The 23160-nt window shown below is 39.7% G+C and overlaps 1 long non-coding RNA gene across 1 annotated transcript; it reads left to right on the forward strand.

Annotated features, from left to right (window-relative positions):
* The first annotated feature begins 869 nt into the window (after positions 1-869).
* LOC131350091 (uncharacterized) lies at positions 870-3522 on the forward strand. The gene is made up of 6 exons (XR_009204130.1): positions 870-886; positions 980-1228; positions 1835-1932; positions 2046-2255; positions 2370-2447; positions 3143-3522. It is a non-coding gene; the product is annotated as an uncharacterized LOC131350091 (long non-coding RNA).
* Positions 3523-23160: the final 19638 nt, after the last annotated feature.

The following is a 23160-nucleotide window of genomic DNA, read 5'->3' on the forward strand; positions in this document are numbered from 1 at the left end:
ATATTCACCTTTAACTTCATTTAGATCTGCAGGTGATCCGTCACTACAAAAGTCAAGCTCTAATCTGCCACACTTCCTGTCATCTAACCTTTGCTGCTAATGTGTACTACTGGTACAAGGATCAATACATACAGGATAACAAAGACACCCAGGGAACTTTCCCTTTAAGCAATGATGAAGAAGTCAGTTACTCCTGCTCTGTTCACGGCTATAACAAGATTCGAGCTCCTTCTCTGTGTGAGTATTCATTTTGCTGCAATGAAATGATTTGTGGGTTAGTTTTGCAAAGTCCCTACATGGTCCCATAGAGAAATTTGCATAGATAATAAATAGGTTGAATCTAAAACATGTTAAGAGAAAAAACACTCACATACAACACTGTCCTATAAACGTAATGTCGAGCTGTAACTAATTTAACCTAATGTAAAACGGCAATGTGCAATTGTGAGAATCAATCAATCAATCAGCAGGTAGGCAGCGAAAGCTTACTCCTGTTATGGTTTATGAAAGAGGCTGAAGCTTTTAAAATCAATTTTAAACCATCTCTTCATGACCTGTTACCATTTCAGGTGTTGGAAGGAGCTGTATGAGGGTGACCTACCCAGACAAGAGAGTTTGGAACCTTTGGAAGGGTCTTCAGTGGAAATTGTGGAAAAAGTGCTTTCCAGTGGACAGAGTGTTAAAGAAGTATTCTGGCATTCTTCTAAGGACTTCAAGGACCTGATGCATGAGTTTACTAATCGAGTTGAATATGTGAAGCAAGACAGAAACTGCACTCTGAAAATGAACCAGCTGAGAAAGAAAGACTCTGGAGAATATCGGCTTAGAGTAGTTTATACATCTAACCGAATCTCGGGTAGACCTGGAATGGTTCTTAATGTTACAGGTTAATATCCCCCACTTAACTGTCTCTACATCTGGTCTCTCTGCATCATTGTACATCTGTTAAATCCCATTCCTTTATTTTGTGCACGTTCAGATCTGCAGGTAAGACTGAGTCACTATGCAGGGTCATCAGAAGAACGGACGACAGTAACGCTGAGCTGCATCACGTCCTGCACTCTGTCCAACAGCCCCACTTACCTGTGGTACAAGAACGGACAGCCTGTTACTGATAAACTCACCAAACACAACAAACTCTACCTCTTCTTCAGCGAAGATGCAGGGAACTACTCCTGTGCTGTGAAAGGACGTGAGGATCTTCGCTCTCCTGAACAAACTGTTAGACGTGAGAATCAGTCATTATCTAGAAGGTTGTGGTAGCTCAGGTTCTGGTGGTACTTAACTTTATCTTAAAAAGCTTTTTGCTTGGTTTGGATTTAGGTTTCAGTCAAATAAATAAAGAGGAAAATCCAGAATTGCTTATGAGGCATTGCACAATGTGTGTGTGTGTGTGTGTGTGTGTTTTTTTTTAAAGTATATACAGCACAGTGCTGTTGTTGAAATGTGGTTCTACTCCTGCTTCCTGCTTCAAAACAAATCCCTGGTTTATATTACGGCTCTCACTGTAATACCTCATTGTTTCATATCTATTAGAACTAAAACAGATTGCAAAAAAAATGTGTAATTGCTCATGTGGGAATGTTTTTTAATATAAGAAACATTTACGCAAGCAGTTTTCAGGTTCAACACTTTGTACTATCAGGTTTTCTACTATTTTTAGAAAAGAGAAGTTTATGTTTAAGTTTGCTTTTTTTTTATTGCAATTACTTGGTAACATTACCAGAGAACAGTAATCACTTTAATCACTTCTGCTTTTAAAAAAGAATTAAATAAATAATTTGTCTGTCAATAAGTTTTCCGGTAACACTAACAGTTGTCCCTGTGCTAAAAGAGAACCAAGCTGTAGTGTGGAAGCTGTATGCTGTATGGGGAGCTGCTGCTGCACTTGTTCCTGCTTCTCTCTCTTCTTATCGCCGTCCTGTGTGTTAAGTGAGTGACTGAATTCTTTTTGTATTCCAGAATCATAATCCAATGTTAAACATTAGACGAATAAAGCAGGAACAGATTGAACAGCCTGGTTTTTGTGTCCTTTGTGTGAACAGGAGGAAGAAAAGAGCAGAAAGAGACATTCAGCTACTGAGAGAACTTTTCACTTCGTGTTTTAATCTTCTTAAAGTTCCTATAAATCTGTTAATAAATAAAAACTAAAGAGGTTTTCTCTTCAATTCTCTCAGTGTGTTCCAACGCCTGGAGATGACACATACACAGCGCTGAACCTCATGACTGTGTCCCCAGAATATGACACACTGCAAGTAAGTATACAGTCTTTCTACCTGTGTGTGTGGGTGTGTATGAAGGAGAGTGTGTTGAGTGTGTGTGTGTGTGTGTGTGTGTATTGTTTCTTTAAATTCTCATGTCCCCACTAGAATATTAAAAGCTCTGCCAGTGACACTTACACCACCCTGAACCCTGCACCCATGTGCTCTGATTATGATACACTGAGGGTAAGTAAGTGTGTGTCTGCATGCGTCTGCGTGTGTCTGCATTTGATGTTCCATATGCTGAAGTTTAATTCAATCCAAACACAAAGTCAACAGTCTTACAACATGTTTCATGAATACGCAAATAATAGGCCAAAGGCTCATAACATACGCACAGAGAATAAAACTTTACATTGGACAGTATTGCTTTTGTCTTAATTGAGGGTCTGGTCTTATTTGTCTTTGTTTCTGGATTTGTGTTGGCTTGCTTTCTTTAATTGTTTTTAATATCGGAGATTTTAACTTGTATATGAATATACATAATGTGTATATGTAAGTGTAGTAAAGCGTGATGTTATATGTTTTGAAGTCAATTTAGGTTTACATTAGGTTTTTTTCATGAATAAATTTACAATCAGGAAGATGATAAGGATATAAATGTTTTCTCCCAAATTATAGGATTGTCATCAGTACGGCATTTTATCTGTAAATGCTTCTGTGAACAAATGAAATCATTTTCAGTGTGATAAATACACCCACGGTGTGTGTACTTATGTGTGTGTGTCTGTGCATCTGTGCTGCCATTGATAGAGTTTTTACTTCTCTAAACTCTTACACCAACATTATTATTTATGGCATTATTTATATTTTATATACATTATTTTAACATTTATTTATAACATTATTACATATTTTATCTTAATTTGTGCATTTTATAGAAGTGAAACAACCTGCAACCACAGTCTCTGGGAGTAAGTGTGTACTCTATAAGTGTGTGTTTGTGCAAAAGGATGTTTGTTTAAGGACTGAAGTTGCAAAAAGAATTTCTGTCTCATGTAAAAGTCATTCATTTGTGTCCGTTCACTCGGTTCTGTAATGTTGACTAAAATTGTTGTTAATGTCTTTGTATTTAGTTATTTAAACATTTTAAAACTTTGATGTCATTTGTTATTTTTATGTCTTGTAAACTAGAACAAAATGATGATAAAGTAAGGAATACACACCTCCCTGTACAGAAATTCTATTTTGCCTGATGTGTTACTGTCCAGTGTTTAAAATGTTTCTATGTACAAGAATAAAATTGAGCTTATGGGCGTTTTGGCAGGACAGAATGATGTACACATTTGAAATGATAACTGTGCTACCAAGGGGACCAGGGGACACAGGGTGCCAACCTAACACAGGGAACAGTCACACACACACACATTCACACACTTTGGACAATTTATAGATGCCAATCAACCTACCACACATCACTGGACTGTGAGAGATAATCAGAATACTAAGAGGAAAACTCCACACACATGAACACTAAAAAAATGTAGATAAGTTTAAATATCTAATAAAAGCTTCTAATAGCATAATAATAAAATATCTAATAGCAAATAATAGATTTGTGTCCTGATCACTCTTTAAGACAAATGGGATAGAGAAGTGTGCGTGTGTGTGTTAAAGGGGTGTGAATGTTGCTCAGACTCTCTCTATGGTCTTCATCATCTCCTGTACATGCTGCTTCACGATGCTCAGCACTGCAGAGGCTAAAGCTGCTGGATCTCTGTAAAGCTCCAGAGGCTGATAGAAAAGGTCCTCAAGCAGCACTGTCAGCATATTCTGTACAAACACAAACACACACACATTTCCAGCATGATACTGAAGAGATTGATCAGAGAATTTAAAGCAGGTTCTTTAGAACGTGTCTCATGGCATTAGAAAAAGTTCCTCCCTTACAGAAAGCCTTAAAAAGAGTTGCTCTGCCTCAGGCTCCCTGATGTCCACGTCCCACTGGCTGATGGCTAGAAACAGAGGCTGCAAAAATCCATGTACAACTTGGTACACACTTAGATCTCATTGACCTGAACAACTTTCACACTGCATGTCATTAAGTCTAATCCACAGGAAGTCAGTTATTTTGAGTTGTTTGCAAAACGCACCCAATGGAATTTGATATACTCCTCCTAGAGAATTGATACAACCGCCACCAAACCCAGGCTAATATGATCTCAAGACATTGATACAACCGCCACCAAACCCAGGCTAATATGATCTCAAGACATTGATACAACCGCCACCAAACCCAGGCTAATATGATCTCAAGACATTGATACAACCGCCACCAAACCCAGGCTAATATGATCTCAAGACATTGATACAACCGCCACCAAACCCAGGCTAATATGATCTCAAGACACTGATACAACCGCCACCAAACCCAGGCTAATATGATCTCAAGACATTGATACAACCGCCACCAAACCCAGGCTAATATGATCTCAAGACATTAATACAACCGCCACCAAACCCAGGCTAATATGATCTCAAGACATTGATACAACCGCCACCAAACCCAGGCTAATATGATCTCAAGACACTGATACAACCGCCACCAAACCCAGGCTAATATGATCTCAAGACATTGATACAACCGCCACCAAACCCAGGCTAATATGATCTCAAGACATTGATACAACCGCCACCAAACCCAGGCTAATATGATCTCAAGACATTGATACAACCGCCACCAAACCCAGGCTAATATGATCTCAAGACACCGATACAACCGCCACCAAACCCAGGCTAATATGATCTCAAGACATTGATACAACCGCCACCAAACCCAGGCTAATATGATCTCAAGACATTGATACAACCGCCACCAAACCCAGGCTAATATGATCTCAAGACATTGATACAACCGCCACCAAACCCAGGCTAATATGATCTCAAGACATTGATAATGCAAAGTTGATGAGTGATTTTTGATCTCAAACGGTTCAGCCGTGAGAAGCCCTTAAACTTATGGCGAATAAAACGAAACAGGAAGTGGCTAATAACTTCTGTGTACATTATGTGATCTACATGAAATCTTAGGATTATGTTAAGCATAGAAAGCTGATCACAGAGATATGACAACTGTGAGTCTCGGTCATAGCGCCACCAACTGGCAGCAGGAAGTGTGTCACTTTTTGAAATCTCTAATATTTTGTCCCTTACTTTCACCTGATTTGGTTCAAAATCAGTCAGAATAATGACAAGACATGGCTGATGTGAAACTGTGAAGGAATTTTTGATACCTTGAATCGTGTTACTATGGCTTCATGTTCACAATTTATATATACAGAGTCAACCAAAAAATGTATATACACTTCAGGAAAAGAAAAACAGTATGATGTATATTATGTTAGTGTAATATTAATAATATTATCATAATATCATCATATATATTAATCTATAATGTATAGCAATAAATTTAGTAATAAAATATTTAAATAAAATTTTTCTTTCCCTGGAATGTGTATACATTTTTCTGGGTGACTCTATATATACAGTATCTCATAAAAGTGTGTACACCCCTCACATTATTGTAAATATTTTATTAAATCTTTTCATGTGACAAGACTGAAGAAATGACGCTCTGCTACAATGTACAGTAGTGAGTGTACAGCCTGTATAACAGTGTAAATTTGCCGTCCCCTCAAAATAACTCAACACACAGCCATTAATGTCTAAACCGTTGGCAACAAAAGTGACTACACCCCTAAGTGGAAATGTCCAAACTGGGCCCAATTAGCCATTTACCCTCCACGGGGTCATGTGACTCGTTAGTGTTACAGGGTCTCAGGTGTGAATGGGGAGCAGGTGTGTTAAATTTGCTGTTATTGCTCTCACACTCTCTCATACTGGTCACTGGAAGTTCAGCATGGCACCTCATGGCAAAGAACTCTCTGAGGATGTGAAAAAAAGTATTGTTGCTCTACATAAAGATGGCCTAGGCTATAAGAAGATTGCCAAGACCCTGAAACTGAGCTGTCAGTCCTGTGAGCCATGTCCTGTGGTCCAATGAGACCAAGATAAACTTATTTGGTTCAGATGGTGTCAAGCGTGTGTGGCGGCAACCAGGTGAGGAGTACAAAGACAAGTGTGCCTTGCCTACAGTCAAGCATGGTGGTGGGAGTGTCATGGTCTGGGCCTGCATGAGTGCTGCCAGCACTGGGGAGCTACAGTTCATTGAGGGAACCATGAATGCCAACATGTACTGTGACATACTGAAGCAGAGCATGATCCCCTCCCTTCAGAGACTGGGCCGCAGGGCAGTATTCCAACATGATAACGATCCCGAACACACCTCCAAGACGACCACTGCCTTGCTAAAGAAGCTGAGGGTAAAGGTGATGGACTGGCCAAGCATGTCTCCAGACCTAAACCCTAAGGTGGGGGAGTGCAAGGTCTCTAACATCCACCAGCTCTGTGATGTCATCATGGAGGAGTGGAAGAGGACCTGGGCTGCTCTACACATCTCACTTTTTTAATGCATCATGAACTAGTGGAGATATATACACATCTAAATATTAAACACACAAATAAATAAATAAATAAATAAATAATGAATACATAAATAATAGACATGTAAGGTAAGCATGGCATGCAGGTAGTGGCCATGGGTGGTTGGTGTTTTTGGAGATGGGGGGGGGGGCTGGTTTTTTTGATAGATAGATAGATAGATAGATAGATAGATAGATAGATAGATAGATAGATAGATAGATAGATAGATAGATAGAGTTTTAGATGGAATTATTGGTCTGGTTATGGATGTGATTTAAGAAATATGAGCAAATGGGTTGATTATTCCACCCACTCCGGATTCTGTTTTAATTTCAGTGAGCAGTAGTTGCTGGCTGGAGAATATCCATTACGTTATACATGAATACTTACACGGATTACATGTCACAAACATTTCCTCTTTATGATCTGAGTAAGAGTTTCTTCCACATAATACACAAGTGATGCTGTTTTTCTATCTAACTTTTTTGAAATTTACATTTATCTTCATGTTTATGTTCATGTTTACATCTATCTTCAGCTTATTTGCACCTTGAATATATTTGTATATTTAATAGAGTTCACTGTTTACACTTACTCAGATATATATCCATTCAGAAGTTCAATTATTTTTCACTGGTTTATTTATATCTATTTATTATAAGTATACTGCTGGTACCATCACAAATCTGTTCTTTGTTGCACTGACTGAAATTACAATGTTAATACTGACGAGAGAAGAGAAACGGTATTTCGATTCCTCTGTATGTTTGTACATAAAGAAACCTTGATTGTTGCCCCTGGTTTTATTTATTCAGGGTTTGGACTGCACTGTAAATGAAGACTCCTCCTTAGCATGACATGTCAACTAATCAATCTGCACAGATTATAAAGTATTACACAGATTATAAAGTATTACACAAACTAAGCAGTAGAGGTGTATCTAAAGGGCAGGCCAGGAAGTTGGGGTGTCAGGCAATGAGGGTGCGGCTGCAGTACCAATTAGATCTGTGAAAATCAATGTCAAACATTTTAAACATGAAATTTAACTTAGCATTTAACTTACATGGCTATAGAGAAGACAGGAGAGGATGGGAACAGAAAGAGACTTGTGTTTACCACTGATTCAAAAATCATGATCAGTAGACTGACCCTTTCTCTGGTCAGCATGATACCTCATGTAGAAGGGGTGGGGAACAGCTTGGCACTAAGCAAAGGGAGGGTTGAAGGCTTTATCATATTATTTACATTACTATGATTACCATTTTATATTACCTCATTTTTTATTTACATCACACCCCAGTAACTGTATAGTGTATTGTAAGACCTTCATCTCGATTTATCACTTCAATGTGGAGATCCTTTCTTTTCTGACATTGTGTTTCTGTTATTCTGTTATATACGTAATATATGTCATATAATATATAATGTTGTTTTTCCACATTTTAGTAAACCATTTAAAAGGTTGTGAAATTCTTTAAAAATTATCTGTACATGAGTGAAACATTCTGTTTGTGTTTAAAGGAAATTTTTATACATATACTGATGACTAAAAATAATCAGAATGAGGCTGTAATAGGAACAAAAATATTTATTTAAGTAAAGCATATAGTCATTATACAAATAAGTTTATTCATAAACAGTTCTATTTATCTATATATTATCTATAATAATAACTTATGGGAATGGGGGAGTGGGATAGGAACAGAGGGATTGATTAAAAAGGGATAGATTAATAAGGGAAGAATGATCTTAAGTACAAGGGTTAAGCCCTTCTTCAGGTCCTGGGGTTCACTGTACAAACCTGTAGGAAAGAAAAGAGATTTTTTAAATATTAAGTTGATCAAAAATAGAAATAAAATGATTTCATACTTACATGTGGAGCCTGAGCAATGTAGGAAAAAGAAGTGAGAGAAAAGAAGATGAAATGAAACAGAGGAAAAAAAGATGAAGTGGGTAAGGAGAAAGACATTGCTCAGAGCTCCTCCAAAATGTCCATCATCAGCTGGACGTGCAGCTTGAGGAGTCGCTGAACTGTGGTGGCTAAGGCTGCTGGGTCACTGTAGAGCTCCAGAGGCTGAGTGAAGAGTACTTCAGCAAGCTCTGTAAGGTAATCCTATTGACAAATTCCACACACATCCAACATAGTGTCACTGAGTTTAAGATACAATCCTGAGAATTTGTGGATCGTGGCATCAGAAGATATTCAACACTTACAATAAGCACTGTGAAGTACAGCTCTGCTGCAGGCTCCCACACGTCCACGTCCCACATGCTGAAGAGCGCAAGCAGGCGCTCCAAGAAACCTCCCTTAAACTTTTGGAAAGAAAGACAAGCTTCATTAATGCCATGTCTTATCAGGTTTAAAAAATATGGAAAAAGAAAACCAGATCAAATAGACCATGTTCTGAAACTCAAACATTACTTAGAAATCTCCTGATAAGACACTTACTGGCTGAGGTTTTGAACCATTTATAAAGTAGCTGAAGAAAATCAGCTCAAAAAAAACATCCAGGAAGTTGTAGTGGTGGTCCTGCACAGAGTAGAAAAGATACAAAAATAAATTAGCTTTACATATTGGAGTCCTGTTTTCTATATTAGCAAAATCTGTTATCTTTAAACATCTGTCATTTCACACAGGCGTTTATTAGCTTACACAGGAGCTGAGCTCTGCTTTAATCGATTCCTGATTGGAAGGCGTCCTCAGGAATCGAATCAGGGCCTCGTAGGCCAACTGCACACCAACTGCATCCTGTTAAAGCAAATGAAAAAATCTCTGTAACTCACTTTGGCTATGGCTGAGAAACTGAAATTATTTCCATCACAAAAATGATACAGTCTTTCATCATTCTGAAGTCACCTGGTTGTTAGCTGCTGCCAGTCGCATGACGATCTTCTTTCCAACCATGAACAAGAAGTTCTGGTTGTGGATGCTGGCAAGCAGAGTCTGAATATAAGACAGCACACAATATAAAAGTTAAAGCAGAGTGGACTTTACCTGCGCAGTAACAGCAGCTGAATAAAGGTTTTACTCACAGCAAACGCCTCACAAATCGCCTCACGATTTCAGTCACCCCTCTGTCTGAAAGATGGCAGCTAAGAAACAAGAGATGTAAATGTTTAGTGTATATTAAACATACAATACACTGTTACATCATTAAAGAGTGAAGAGGATCGAACCAAATAAAGGGCACCTCCAACTCCTCTGGGTTAAGGTGCTCCTCACTCTCCTGCAAGCCAAATCATTAAATCATTAAAACTCACACAGTAAATTTTACAGTATCCGAATCAGGGGAATAGCAGCATATGTAGATACACATCAGGTCTGAATGTCTGAATTACCTCAGAAGAGTAGAGCAGGAAGATCATGAGTGCTTCTGATCACAGCAGTTTCATACTAATATTCTGTCACTTAGAAAAAAACAGAAAAACAGGTGAAGGGTCTTGAGGTTGTTCTGTGGGCAGCAGCTGGATGTTCGGCTCAACAAACTTAAAACACACAAACACAATTAGTCACTGCAGTTCATAACATTTTGTGATGCCACAATGAATAATCCCTTACCTGAATGCCAGTGAAACTCTCCTTATCACTGGTATAATAAGGGAATCCCTGTAAAAGACAATTAGATGAAACTCAAGATCTACAACCACATTTCACAAAAGTGCTCTTCTAAAAATCATGTCAGTTGAAAAATGTCCATTCTCTTCATCAGAGTAATAAAGACTGTGATTACCTCGCGAGTCAAGCAGTGTGTCTCTGCGCTTTCAAACCAGCAGAGCCGACTCTCTGGACCCCTCATCATTCCAATGATGTCTCTGCTTATGTCCACTGGCTAGAAATAGAGAAACAAAACTTAACATTAGATCTTGTAAAGAAGGATGTTTGTGTGTTTGTATCTCAGTTACAGCAGTGTAGAATACCTGGGAGAGGGAGGAGACTACAGACACACACTGAACATCACGGCAGGCACTGTCCGGCTCATCAGCATCGAGCGGCTGTGAAATGTAGAGCATGAAGATCATAAGTGCTTCTTATCATATCAGATTTATACTAACATTCTTTACAGTAAAAACAACCTTGTAAAATCCATTGATTGGCTTTAGGAAATAAATGAAGGATTTTCTTACCAGAATGACAGCTGAAGGTTCTTCGTGTGGTTCGGTGGGCAGCAGCTGCAGGATTGGCTCAATGACCTTAACACACACACACACACACAAACACACACACACACTTAGAAAAAAGTGGCCTGTAGGTTTTAAATGAAGTTAAAATATTACTATTTAACTGACACATACCTGGAGGACAGAGGGAGTATCTGCTGATTCCTCCAGCACATCCACAGGCTCTGCAATAGATTATTTTTCTGTGACTCAGAATTATGACTCTTCAATTACACAATATCAAACTTTCCTATTAATGCATAAAAGTTAATAAAGCAATGAGTTTGATAATTAGTTAACTTGTGAAGAAACAGAAAAATTGTAGCAGTCAGATTGTGTAAATTCACTGTACATGTGACCTGATTAAACTCTCTAAAACCTCCTGCCCCTGTCCACCACCCAAATCTATAAAAAATATTATACTGTATAATTATTAAAACCTTTATACTCACTATGATATTGTGGAAATGAAACGATTAGTGAAGTTCTCTAGGTAGATACCATACACTACTCAGCCATAACATTATGACCACCTGCCTAATATGCTGTTGGTCCCCTTTTTGCTGCCAAAACAGCCCTGACCTGTCGAGGCATGGACTCCACTAGATCCCTGAAGGTGTGCTGTGGTATCTGGCACCAAGATGTTAGCAGCAGATCCTTTAAGTCCTGGAAGTTGCGAGGTGGGGCCTCCATGGATTGGACTTGTTTGTCCAGCACATCCCACAGATGCTCGACTGGATTGAGATCTGGGGAATTTGGAAGCCAAGTCAACACCTCATTCTCATTGTTGTGGTCATCAAACCATTCCTGATCCATTTTTGCTTTGGGGCACGGTGCATCATCCTGCTGAAAGAGGCCACAGACATCAGGAAATACCGTTACCATGAAAGGGTGTAGATGGCCTGCAACAATGCTTAGGTAGGTGGTTCATGTCAAAGCAACATCCATATGGATGGCAGGACCAAAAGGTTTCCCAGCAGAACATTGCCCAAAGCATGACACTGCCTCCGCCAGCTTGCCCTCTTCCCATAGTGCATCCTGGTGCCATGTGCACACACACCCGTCCATCCACGCCATGTTAAAGAAAACTTGATTTATCAGACCAGGTCACCTTCTTCCATTGCTTCGTGGTCCAGTTCTGATGCTCACGTGCCCATTGTTGGTGCTTTCAGTGGTGCACAGGGGTCAACATGGGCGCTCTGACTATGCAGTCCCATAAGTAACAAACCGTGATTTACTGTGTATTCGGACACCTTTCTATCAGAACCAGCATTAACTTCTTCAGCAATTTGGGCAACAGTAGCTCGTCTTGTGGATCGGACCACATGGGCCAGCCTTCACTCTCCACGTCCATCAGTGAGCCTTGGCCGCCCATGACCCTGTCACCGGTTCACCACCGTTCCTGCTTTGGACCACGTTTGATAGATACTGACCACTGCAGACCGGGAACACCCCACAAGAGCTGCAGTTTTGGAGATGCTCTGATCCAGTCGTGCAGCCATCACCATTTGTCAAACTCGCTCAAATCCTTACACTTTCCCATTTTTCCTGCTTTTAACACATCAACTATGAGGACAAAATGTTCACCTGCTGCCTAATATATCCCACACACTAACAGGTGCCATGATGAGGAGATCATCAGTCTTATTCACGTCACCTGTCGGTGGTCATAATGTTATGGCTGATCGGTGTACATCTGTAACCATGCCCTTTAGCGCGAGAGCTGATTAATCAGTAGTCTAAGCATGATTTAGTATAAAACCAGTAGTCAGGGTTGTTAAAAGTCACTTTTTAATGGGGATGAGTATTATATTATGGAAATAAACTAAATTCTCGTTACCCGAGCTCATCAACTCGGTTCAGGATTTTAGTGTGTAATTTAAAGCAGCAGCATGTTCACTAGCAGGTGAACTATTATTAGGAGAAATATCATATTCACATTAATATAACCAATAAAGTGTTAAATAATTACAACAAATATACAAGTTCTCTCGGTAGATATGATTAGTCCAAATATTACACTGTCATTGAAATCGCTAAAAATCGGCTAAAGTCCATTAAAGTCCAGCTGCTGAATCACAAAGCTAAGCACGATTTATTTTATTAAAACCAGGAGAAGGGGTTGTTAAGAATGGACTTCTAATGGGGTAAATATTTCATTGTGGAAATAAAATAATTTCTTAAACCGAGCTTAATGATTTTATTGTGTAGTTTAAACCAGTAGCCAGGTTCGCTAGCACGGTAACTAGCATTAGGCTAATTCACGGCAAGATGAGGTGTCTTGTGTGCTACATAACATTAGACTGTAACACTGTCACTTTAACATGATTTATTGTAGAAACAGTGTGGCATTAAAGGATAAAGATCATCCTACCTTGAGGACACTGAGTGTGTTCAGCAGGAGCAAATTATAAAATGTAAAATATATAATTTGTAAATGCATTTTTTACGGACTTCACTTCCTGGTTTCCGTACAGTTCGGTTTTTCTCGGAGGTTTTCGGTAGATGCCGTAAACAGGAGTTTTTTTTTTTTTTAAGGTCGTATCGTCTTTAAACTGGTCCTACAGCTTGAATTCTAACTGTACAGCTACATACTGCCTTAAACTTCAGCTATGCTTCACTCCCTGGGCTTCCCGGACATTTCAGCTTATTATTATGATTATTATTATTATTTATTCATTATTGACTCTTGTTACTAGTTAGTGCTGGCTTATACTAGTTAGTGTTGGTTTATACTAGTTAGTGCTGGTTTATACTGGTTTATACTAGTTAGTGCTGTTTTATACTAGTTAGTGTTGGTTTATACTAGTTAGTGCTGGTTTATATTGGTTTATACTAGTTAGTGCTGTTTTATACTAGTTAGTGCTGTTTTATACTAGTTAGTGTTGGTTTATACTAGTTAGTGCTGGTTTATATTGGTTTATACTAGTTAGTGCTGTTTTATACTAGTTAGTGCTGTTTTATACTAGTTAGTGTTGGTTTATACTGGTTCTGAAGGTCGCAAGATTTGGATTATCTTTTGGCATTTTTGCTACACCCCTGTTTCGGATTTCTCTGTACTCCACTACTGGATTTGACTCCTACACCGACTCTACAGCGCAGCGATGATGAACTTCGGGGGAGGAGCCGAGCCTCAGCACCCGGATGTGGATCCCGAGCCCGGATGGAGCGGACTGTACGACCCCTGGAATGGTGAGTTACTGAGTTTCCTCTTTTTCACTTAAGTATAAAGTCTTTTAAACACCGCGTTATTACAAAAAACCACAATCAGGAATATCGTTTTATATGATTAGATGGTTTTGAGAAATTCTGTTCGGCTAATCTTTATTCGGCTAATCGCTTTACGTACACGATCAGTATGCTAAAGCTAGCGGACAAAATGGCAGACTCCAGTGAAACGAGCAGGGAAGAAGAAAACAGTGTTCATGTTTTCAGATATGTTAACATCAGCTTTTCATAAAAGTCCCAATGTTTACTTAACGTTTGCTAAAGTTTACTAAGTCAAGCCGAGGAGTATTAGCAAAGATTAGCTAGACGGCTAGTTAGCATGTAGCTAAGTAATTGTTTTTCAGTGTTCGTAGTTTTTTTTTGATGGAGTGAATAGAATGAGTTAAAATACTTACAATAACATGAAGTAACTTATTAGTTTAAGGATTTTTCATTGTCCGTGTTTGTCGAGTTGTTAAAGCGGAGAGAGAAAGGGGCTGTGAGGAAAGGCAGCTAGCTGAACAAAACCAATCGGTACAAATAAATGGAGCTAGTGTGGCAATGTAGAGTGCAGCTTAGGCAAAAATATCAAGCTGTTTGTTTCAATTCTGTTCAGCAAGGTTTTGTTTCTAGCTGTCGTGAATAAAATAGTTAGGAGTAGTGTAATTTACGATAAAGGGTGAATTTTTGAGAGGAGACACAATTGGACTCAAAGGGGATGTGAACCACTGGAGTAAGAAAGTGCTAAAGTAATAGACTGTAATAGAAATGTATTTTAATCTGCATTTTTTGGGGGAAGATATTTTTAAGCATTGAAATAAGTGCACAGTGTGACTAACAGTGAAGCCGTGATACTGGAAGAGCCCTGTATAACACCTATAAATGCAGCTAAAATGTAAATACTGAGTTTTTAATGCACTGTTATAGGAAGATTACAGTAATATAACTTGTGTAAATACTTCTTGTTTTGATAGTGAGGTTTTCCTGCTTTACAAACCATACACAGTGCTATTAAAATAAGGTTTTCTGCTTCCTTTTATGAGATGTTATTAGATGTGTTTCATTGTCTGTTCATCTTCTTTGACACAGGGAGACGGAGGGAGACGTTTGTGTTTCCACAAGATGAGCTCAACTATAACAGAGAGCTCAGCGCTAACGAGGACGACAACAGCCGACCTGCTCAGCAAAATGAAGCTGGAGATGGTGGTGAACATGAGGTGTCAACGAGGAACCTGTCCCCTGATAGAAGCCCATCCCCACCTGTGAGAGGCCTCTCTCCTCTCAGGACCCCATCCCCTGTGAGCAGTCCATCCCCTTTCAGGACCCCACCCCCTGTGAGCAGTCCATCCCCTCTCCGGACCCCATCCCCTTTGAGGAGGCCACCACCTTCAGGAAGTCCACAGCCTTCAACAGTTCCTTTGCCCCAGCCTTATTTCAATATCGACATCCACAACATTGTGGCTGGTATGTACTATGCTCCTGCCACAATGATAACTCCTGTCCCACGCCAGGGCATAAGGAGGAGGCAGGACGAAGAGGATGGCAATCAAGAAGCCCCTCTGAGTAGACGGCAGCGTGTGGATCCTGATGGGGAGGTGGAGTTCATCAGGATGCCTGGACTTGAGGAAGTCTACAGTAGATTACAGTAATATAACTTGTGTAAATACTTCTTGTTTTGATAGTGAGGCTTTCCTGCTGTATAAAACATACACAGTGCTATTAAAATAAAACCCCATCTCCTGGACTTGAGGATTTAGAGAGTTTAATCAGTCACATGTACAGTGAATTTACACAAGCTACTAATGCTACAATTAGTCTGTTTCTTCACAAATTAACTAGCTAACTAACTCACAGGTTTATTAACTTTTAAGCATTAGAAAGAAAGGAGAGAAAAATTTACAAGGTCTCTCTCTCTCTCTCTCTCTCTCTCTCTCTACTACCTTATAAATTTGGCCATTTTAATGTTTTACATTTAACAGAAAATATTAGTTGTAATTAAACTTACATGAAACTAATTTATTGCAGAAGCTGTGGATTTGCTGGGAGAATCGTCAGATACTCCCTCAGTCCTCCAGGTATGTGTCAGTAAAATATTTTAACTACATTTGAAACGTGTAGGCTGCTTTTGTCTAAGTGTGTGTGTGTGTGTATGTATGTGTGTGTGTCTTAAGGTTGTTGAGCCAATCCTGCTGCAGCTACCCACAGAAACTCACTCCACATCTTCACCCGTCCTTCTGGTAACCAAACCTGTCATTTATTTACTAAAGCTGATCTCTGGATTTTACAAGTGACAGAATGTTTGAAAGTGTTAGTGTGAAACTGCTATGATAAAAAACACTGATGATCCTCATCTTCTACTTTTCACAGCCCCTCAGTGCTGGTGAGCTGAACAGCACCTGCTGTAATGTTGAGTACAACACTGCAGACTCCTCCAACTCCCAGTCTGGGGTATTGTACAGTGCTGCAGCTGAGATACAAACACACACACATCCTTCTTTACAAGTTCTAATGTTTAGTTTCTCTATTTCTAGGCAGTGGACGTTAAGGGATACTTCCTCGGGATGATAAGGGGTCCTGAGAGTGGATTTGCTGGTTTAAAACCACCAAGACGCGCTACTTTGACCAGCTGGTAATCACCATCTTTGTTACTCTGATGAAGAGAATTGATATTAATGATTATTAGATGAACACTTTTGAGAAGTAGATCTTGAGTTTCAGCTAATTGTCATTTGCAGGGATTCCCTTATCAGACCACCATCGAGGACCATTTCACTGTCATACAGGTGAGGGATTATCTGTTGTGGCGTCACAAAACTTTTGTTAGTTGCAGTGACTAATTGTGTTCACTTCAAATTGTTCTCTTAAGGCTGAATATGGGAAGGTTACAGAGCTCCTTTCCTGTAACCGGGTGGAAACCATCATGGAGCCACTTGAGGATTATGTGGTAAATTTATTGCAATGTCATGAAGTCTTTATTGTAGATAGTAACACTTGGAATTTTGTACACATATGGGTCTGCAGTGTTCATTTTTATATATATTTTTAATTTAACAGCAAACCTTTAAAAAGGTGTCCTGCACGTTCCTGCATGTGGCTAAAGATGGTCAGGTGAACACCTCCACCTGGGAGCAGGAGCAGGTTGACTCTCCCCACAGTGATTCAGAGGAACAGTACGACTCTGAGGTAATTCTGTGTTTCAGACCTGATGTGTATCTACAGATGCTGCTATTCCCCTGAATGGGAGGCTGTAACATTTACTGTGTGAGTTTTAATGATTTATTGCTAATGTGTCTTGCAGGAGAGTGAGGAGAGCCTTAGCCAAGAGGAGATGGAGGTGCCCTTTACTTGGTACGCTTCTCTTCACAGTTTAATGGTACAAAGGAGTAATGTATGTTTAGTACACTAAGCATGTAAATCTTTTGTTTCTTAGGGACCATCTTACAGAGAGAGGGGTAACTGATATCGGCCTGAAGCTGCATGCTCTCCGTGAGGCGTTCGCTGTGAGTAAAACCTTTGTTTAGCTGCTGTTTTTGCTCAGGGGAAGTTCACTCTGCTTTAACTTATATTATGTGCTGTCTTATATTCAGATTCATCTTACCTGCATCCACAATCAACTTCTTGTTCGTTATGGGGAAGAAGATTGTGATGCGTCTGGCAGCAGTTAACAACCAGGTGACTTCAGAATGATGATAGACTGTTTCCTTGTGCAAAATACTTTCAGTTACTGGGCTTGAAAATGATGTAGTTGTGTATTTTGGTGTGATTTATACACATTGATTTGTACATCATGACTCTTGGACGCTTTATTATGTCCATTTTATGATGAAACAGGAAAAGACTTTGAAAATCATCTGTCATTTTCTGATCATGTTAAATATCAACACAACTAGACTGAAATATACAGGTAAGATATGCAACTAATTGTAACATGAACAGAGCAAGATATAAACTGATATCTACTGGTTTCCTGTCAGGGTTGTGGACTGTTTTCTGGCCACTAGAGACCCCCACTGCCTTTTTGTTGGTGTCCAGTCTCTGTCATTATGTCTAATAGGTGTCTCCTGTGCTTTGTTTAGGTTTGTGTATTTAAGTCACATGCTTGATTCACAAGTAACGGATGAATAATTATTTCAAATAATGTCTCTATAATTAATCACTTGTTATAATAGTACTTCAAATCAGATCAAATAAATAAATAATACAATGCAGATATTATATTTCTCTGATCCACCAGTGTGTCTCTACATCCTTATTTGACAAGAAAAAAGGCCATGATATATTTACACCACACTGTCTGGGAGCCAAATGCTGTTGTGTATGTATAGATAGATGAACAGCTCTTGTGTATATATAGAAAAAAGTGTAGGTTTTGACATGACCGATAAATGTGGACTGAGAGGCTGGGTGTGGCGACTCACCCCCACAAGGCAGTGGCACATGTTGGCATAAGTGACGGAAGTTGGGTTCAGAAATGGCTTTTTCGAAGATGAGGTCCACGACTCCTTTAAGTCTCTCCTCTGTTCTTTCATGAGCTGCTGGAACATCTGTAACATCAGTTTATTCAAGATACTGCGCACTTTCTGGACGAGCTCCTGGGTCTTGACCATTTCCTGGTCATCTTCGTCGCTGCGGGACTTTTTCCATCGCTGGCTTCCAGGCTTTCTCAGCCTTGTCCAGTTGCATGTCATCATTCAGAGACACGCTGGTGGTGATCTTGTTTGGATTTTTAAGCTCAAACAGCTTATAGATGACAAAAACAATTGAAATGTTTATTTAAAACTGATAGGCTGTGACTTTAATTAATGCACCAAATAAAAGACTGATCAACCCTCAGATACTCCAGACTATAATGTTGCAATTAATAAAGCTATCTGGTGTTTTAAAGTTCCCTTTGTGAGACTTACAGGTCCTCGACCTGCTCCAGGGCAATAAAAAGTGATACATTAGCCTGACGCTTCATACTGAGTAAAGCACTGTGCTCCTATAGAGCGTCATGTCACTAACTGTCATGTTTACCTTGTCCAGAACGACGCCGGGGATGTCCGGAAAACCCTCGGGTCTGTGCATGCTGGCACTGACGAAGCGTAAACGCAGCAGGAATTCCCGATTGTACTTCTTCCTCTCTTTTGGGTTACTAGGAGAGGCAGAGGGATGAGGCTCTGAAGGCTGGACCTCAACAGGAGCAGGCTCAGGAGTGTTCTTTGGCTCAGTCTCCATTGGGGGTGTGGTTTGTAGAGGGGCAGGAGTCTCCACAATGTCACCCCCTGTAAGCGTCTGGTGGTCAGACAAGAAATCACCAAAACTGATGTTGGCTTTCTTTGCCTCCTCTTTCTCCTCTTCCGTCAGGGGAATGAAGAATCTGACCGGTTCCCTGGGCTTTTTCTGGGATCGAGTCTGAAGGAAAACACACACAGGATCAATGTAATGTTCATCATAATGTATGAAAACAGAAATAAAGTAATATTACAGACAACACCACTAAAGCAGCTGGATTTGTTTCTTTTCTTCTGTGTAGTAGTATTTTTGTAGTACACTGAAATTGTCCAGCTCAGTATTCAGCTCTGAAGCAGAGGCAGTGTTCAGCTCCGCCTCCTTTGTGGGTGTGTTTTTTGGAGGTACAGGATCCCTCACAGTGATGCTGCATTCAGGCCTTTTAGGAGGTGTCGTCAGTAAAGATGACATTTTAACTCCATAGAGCTCGGCCATCATGTCTCGATTGCAGTCATTAGGGTCCGTGATTATAATCTGTAAGGAATTAGGATAAATGCTTGATTCATGAGCACAGAACATGACCGTGATAAAACCAGCCAGATGTCTGCTATTCTAGCAAAACTTTATTTGATTCATTACCAGTTTGCACTCCCTTTTCTGCAGAAGATGACCTTCATACTCAGCTGGAAAAAAAAAACAGTCCCAACATGTAAGTAATAACACCTCAGGCCCTGTCCCGAATCAGAAAAAGTTCAGCCCTATACATAATAAATTTATATTTTACCAATGAAATATTTTTAATAATGATAATAAAAAATCCGTTACCACTCATGACACCAGCATTTCTGTCCTGAACTTCCACGGGACTGGCCATTTGACACGGCTGCATCTGCCGAAAAAAAGTGCACAGTTCAATTAAATACACAAACCTAAACAAAGCACAGGAGACACCTATTAGACATAATGACAGACTGGACACCAACAAAAAGGCAGTGGGGGCTTTTAGTGGCCAGAAAACAGTCCACAACCCTGACAGGAAACCAGTAGATATCAGTTTATATCTTGCTCTGTTCATGTTACAATTAGTTGCATATCTTACCTGTATATTTCAGTCTAGTTGTGTTGATATTTATCATGATCAGAAAATGACAGATGATTTTCAAAGTCTTTTCCTGTTTCATCATAAAATGGACATAATAAAGCGTCCAAAAGTCATGATGTACAAATCAATGTGTATAAATCACAACAAAATATGGATTTTAATTAAAACACTTAAGAGAAACATTATTTCAGACTTTTGGATAACAGCTGGATAGACTTTTATTTGATAATTATGTGCAGTATTGAGATTAAAATTTATACTTGATTTGGATTGGTCAGAAGGTGTTCAGCATGGACCTGATAGCAGTTCAGGTTTCAAATCAAATCTCTCTTTTTTAAGAATGTCCTCTTTCTGATTATCGTCTACTAAAAACAGTCTATAATATCTATATAGTCATAATTCGGGGGGTGGGAGTACACTACATTTTTATAACTTATTGAAAAAAATTTTAATCTTAAAAATGTAATATATAAATATTTACAGAAATGCATGAATCAACAACAATGCAAATTATATTAATATAATTATATTATTAATGTAAATTAGACTAATACACAGGAAATAAAAAAACAACATTAATAATCTATAGATCCTATACATTTAACAAAAACTAAATGTAAAAACCAGCAGACATTTTCTACAATTCTACAATCATTAAAATGTTTACATTTATAGATTATGATAGAGATGAGACTAATGCTGAAATCTAGGGGTGAAATACTTACCACACATACTTACCACAGATACATACCTTACATCATGAATACGAGGTGATGAACATGAGGTGAAGACTGAGCTTTTTAAAGTTACATCTCGTTCACAAAAATACTAACTACCCAAGTGGGGACTAGGACAGGTGTCCTGATGAACTCCACCTCCCCATCAGGATCCACAGGATGCCGTCTACTCAGAGGGGCTTCTTGATTGCCATCCTCTTCGTCCTGCCTCCTCCTTATGCCCTGGCGTGGGACAGGAGTTATCATTGTGGCAGGATCATAGTACATACCAGCCACAATGCTGTGGATGTCGATATTGAAATAAGGCTGGGGCAAAGGAACTGTTGAAGGCTGTGGACTCCCTGAAAGTGGTGGCCTCCTCACAGGGGATGGGGTCCTGAGAGGGGATGGACTCCTCACAGGGGGTGGGACTAGGTGATTCCCCTCACTCTCAGGTCGGTGACTTGTACAGAGTGAGAGGCACCCTGAACCAAAACGGCTACCACAGCATTCTGCAGCGCCATGCAATACCCTCTGGTATGCATCTAGTTGGTCAGGGGTTCATCCTACAGCAAAATAATGACCCAAAACATAAGTCCAAGCTATGCCAGAACTACCTCAGGAAAAAAGAACAAGATGGTAAGCTTGAAAACATGGAGTGGCCAGCACAGTCTCCAGACTTAAACCCCATGGAGATGGTTTGGGATGAACTGGACAGAAGAGTGAAAGCAAAGCTACAAGTGCCACACATTTATGGAAACTTCTGCAACAGATTTGGGAAGAACTTTCTGAAGAATATTTGATTTCTATTGTAGAAAGAATGCCACGAGTGTGTTCAGCTGTTATATCTGCCAAAGGTGGCTACTTCGATGAGTCAAAAGTTTAGAATACATTTTGGTCTAAAATTGATTCCATGATTTCTTTTTTAACTCCAATTGCTTATTTGTACTATGCTTTCATTTCAGAGTGCAATGAGACATTAAACTGAATAATTTTCAATAAAAAAATGGAAAAATTGGAGTGTTCTAAAACTTTTGACCAGTAGTGTATATATATATGCATAAACTTTTAAGCCATAACATTATGACCAGCTGCCTAATATTGTTAGTCCTCCTTTTGCTGCCAAAATAGCCCTGCAGCCCTGACCCATAGAGGTGTGGTCTTCACTAGATCTCTGAATGAAATTTATTTATTTATTTTTATATACACTATATTGCCAAAAGTATTCGCTCACCCATCCAAATAATCAGAATCAGGTGTTCCAATCACTTCCATGGCCACAGGTGTATAAAATCAAGCACCTAGGCATGCAGACTGTTTTTACAAACATTTGTGAAAGAATGGGTCGCTCTCAGGAGCTCAGTGAATCCAGCGTGGAACTGTGATAGGATGCCACCTGTGCAACAAATCCAGTCGTGAAATTTCCTCGCTCCTAAATATTCCACAGTCAACTGTCAGCTGTATTATAAGAACCTGGAAGTGTTTGGGAACGACAGCAACTCAGCCACGAAGTGGTAGGCCACGTAAACTGACGGAGCAGGGTCAGCGGATGCTGAGGCGCATAGTGTGAAGAGGTCGCCAACTTTCTGCAGAGTCAATCACTACAGACCTCCAAACTTCATGTGGCCTTCAGATTAGCTCAAGAACAGTGCGCAGAGAGCTTCATGGAATGGGTTTCCATGGCCGAGCAGCTGCATCCAAGCCATACATCACCAAGTGCAATGCAAAGCGTCGGATGCAGTGGTGTAAAGCACGCCGCCACTGGACTCTAGAGCAGTGGAGACGCGTTCTCTGGAGTGACGAATCGCGCTTCTCCATCTGGCAATCTGATGGACGAGTCTGGGTTTGGCGGTTGCCAGGAGAACGGTACTTGTCTGACTGCATTGTGCCAAGTATAAAGTTTGGTGGAGGGGGGATTATGGTGTGGGGTTGTTTTTCAGGAGCTGGGCTTGGCCCCTTAGTTCCAGTGAAAGGAACTCTGAATGCTTCAGCATACCAAGACATTTTGGACAATTCCATGCTC

Source organism: Hemibagrus wyckioides, unplaced genomic scaffold, assembly GCF_019097595.1.
Source record: "Hemibagrus wyckioides isolate EC202008001 unplaced genomic scaffold, SWU_Hwy_1.0 Contig20, whole genome shotgun sequence".
NCBI lineage: Eukaryota > Metazoa > Chordata > Actinopteri > Siluriformes > Bagridae > Hemibagrus > Hemibagrus wyckioides.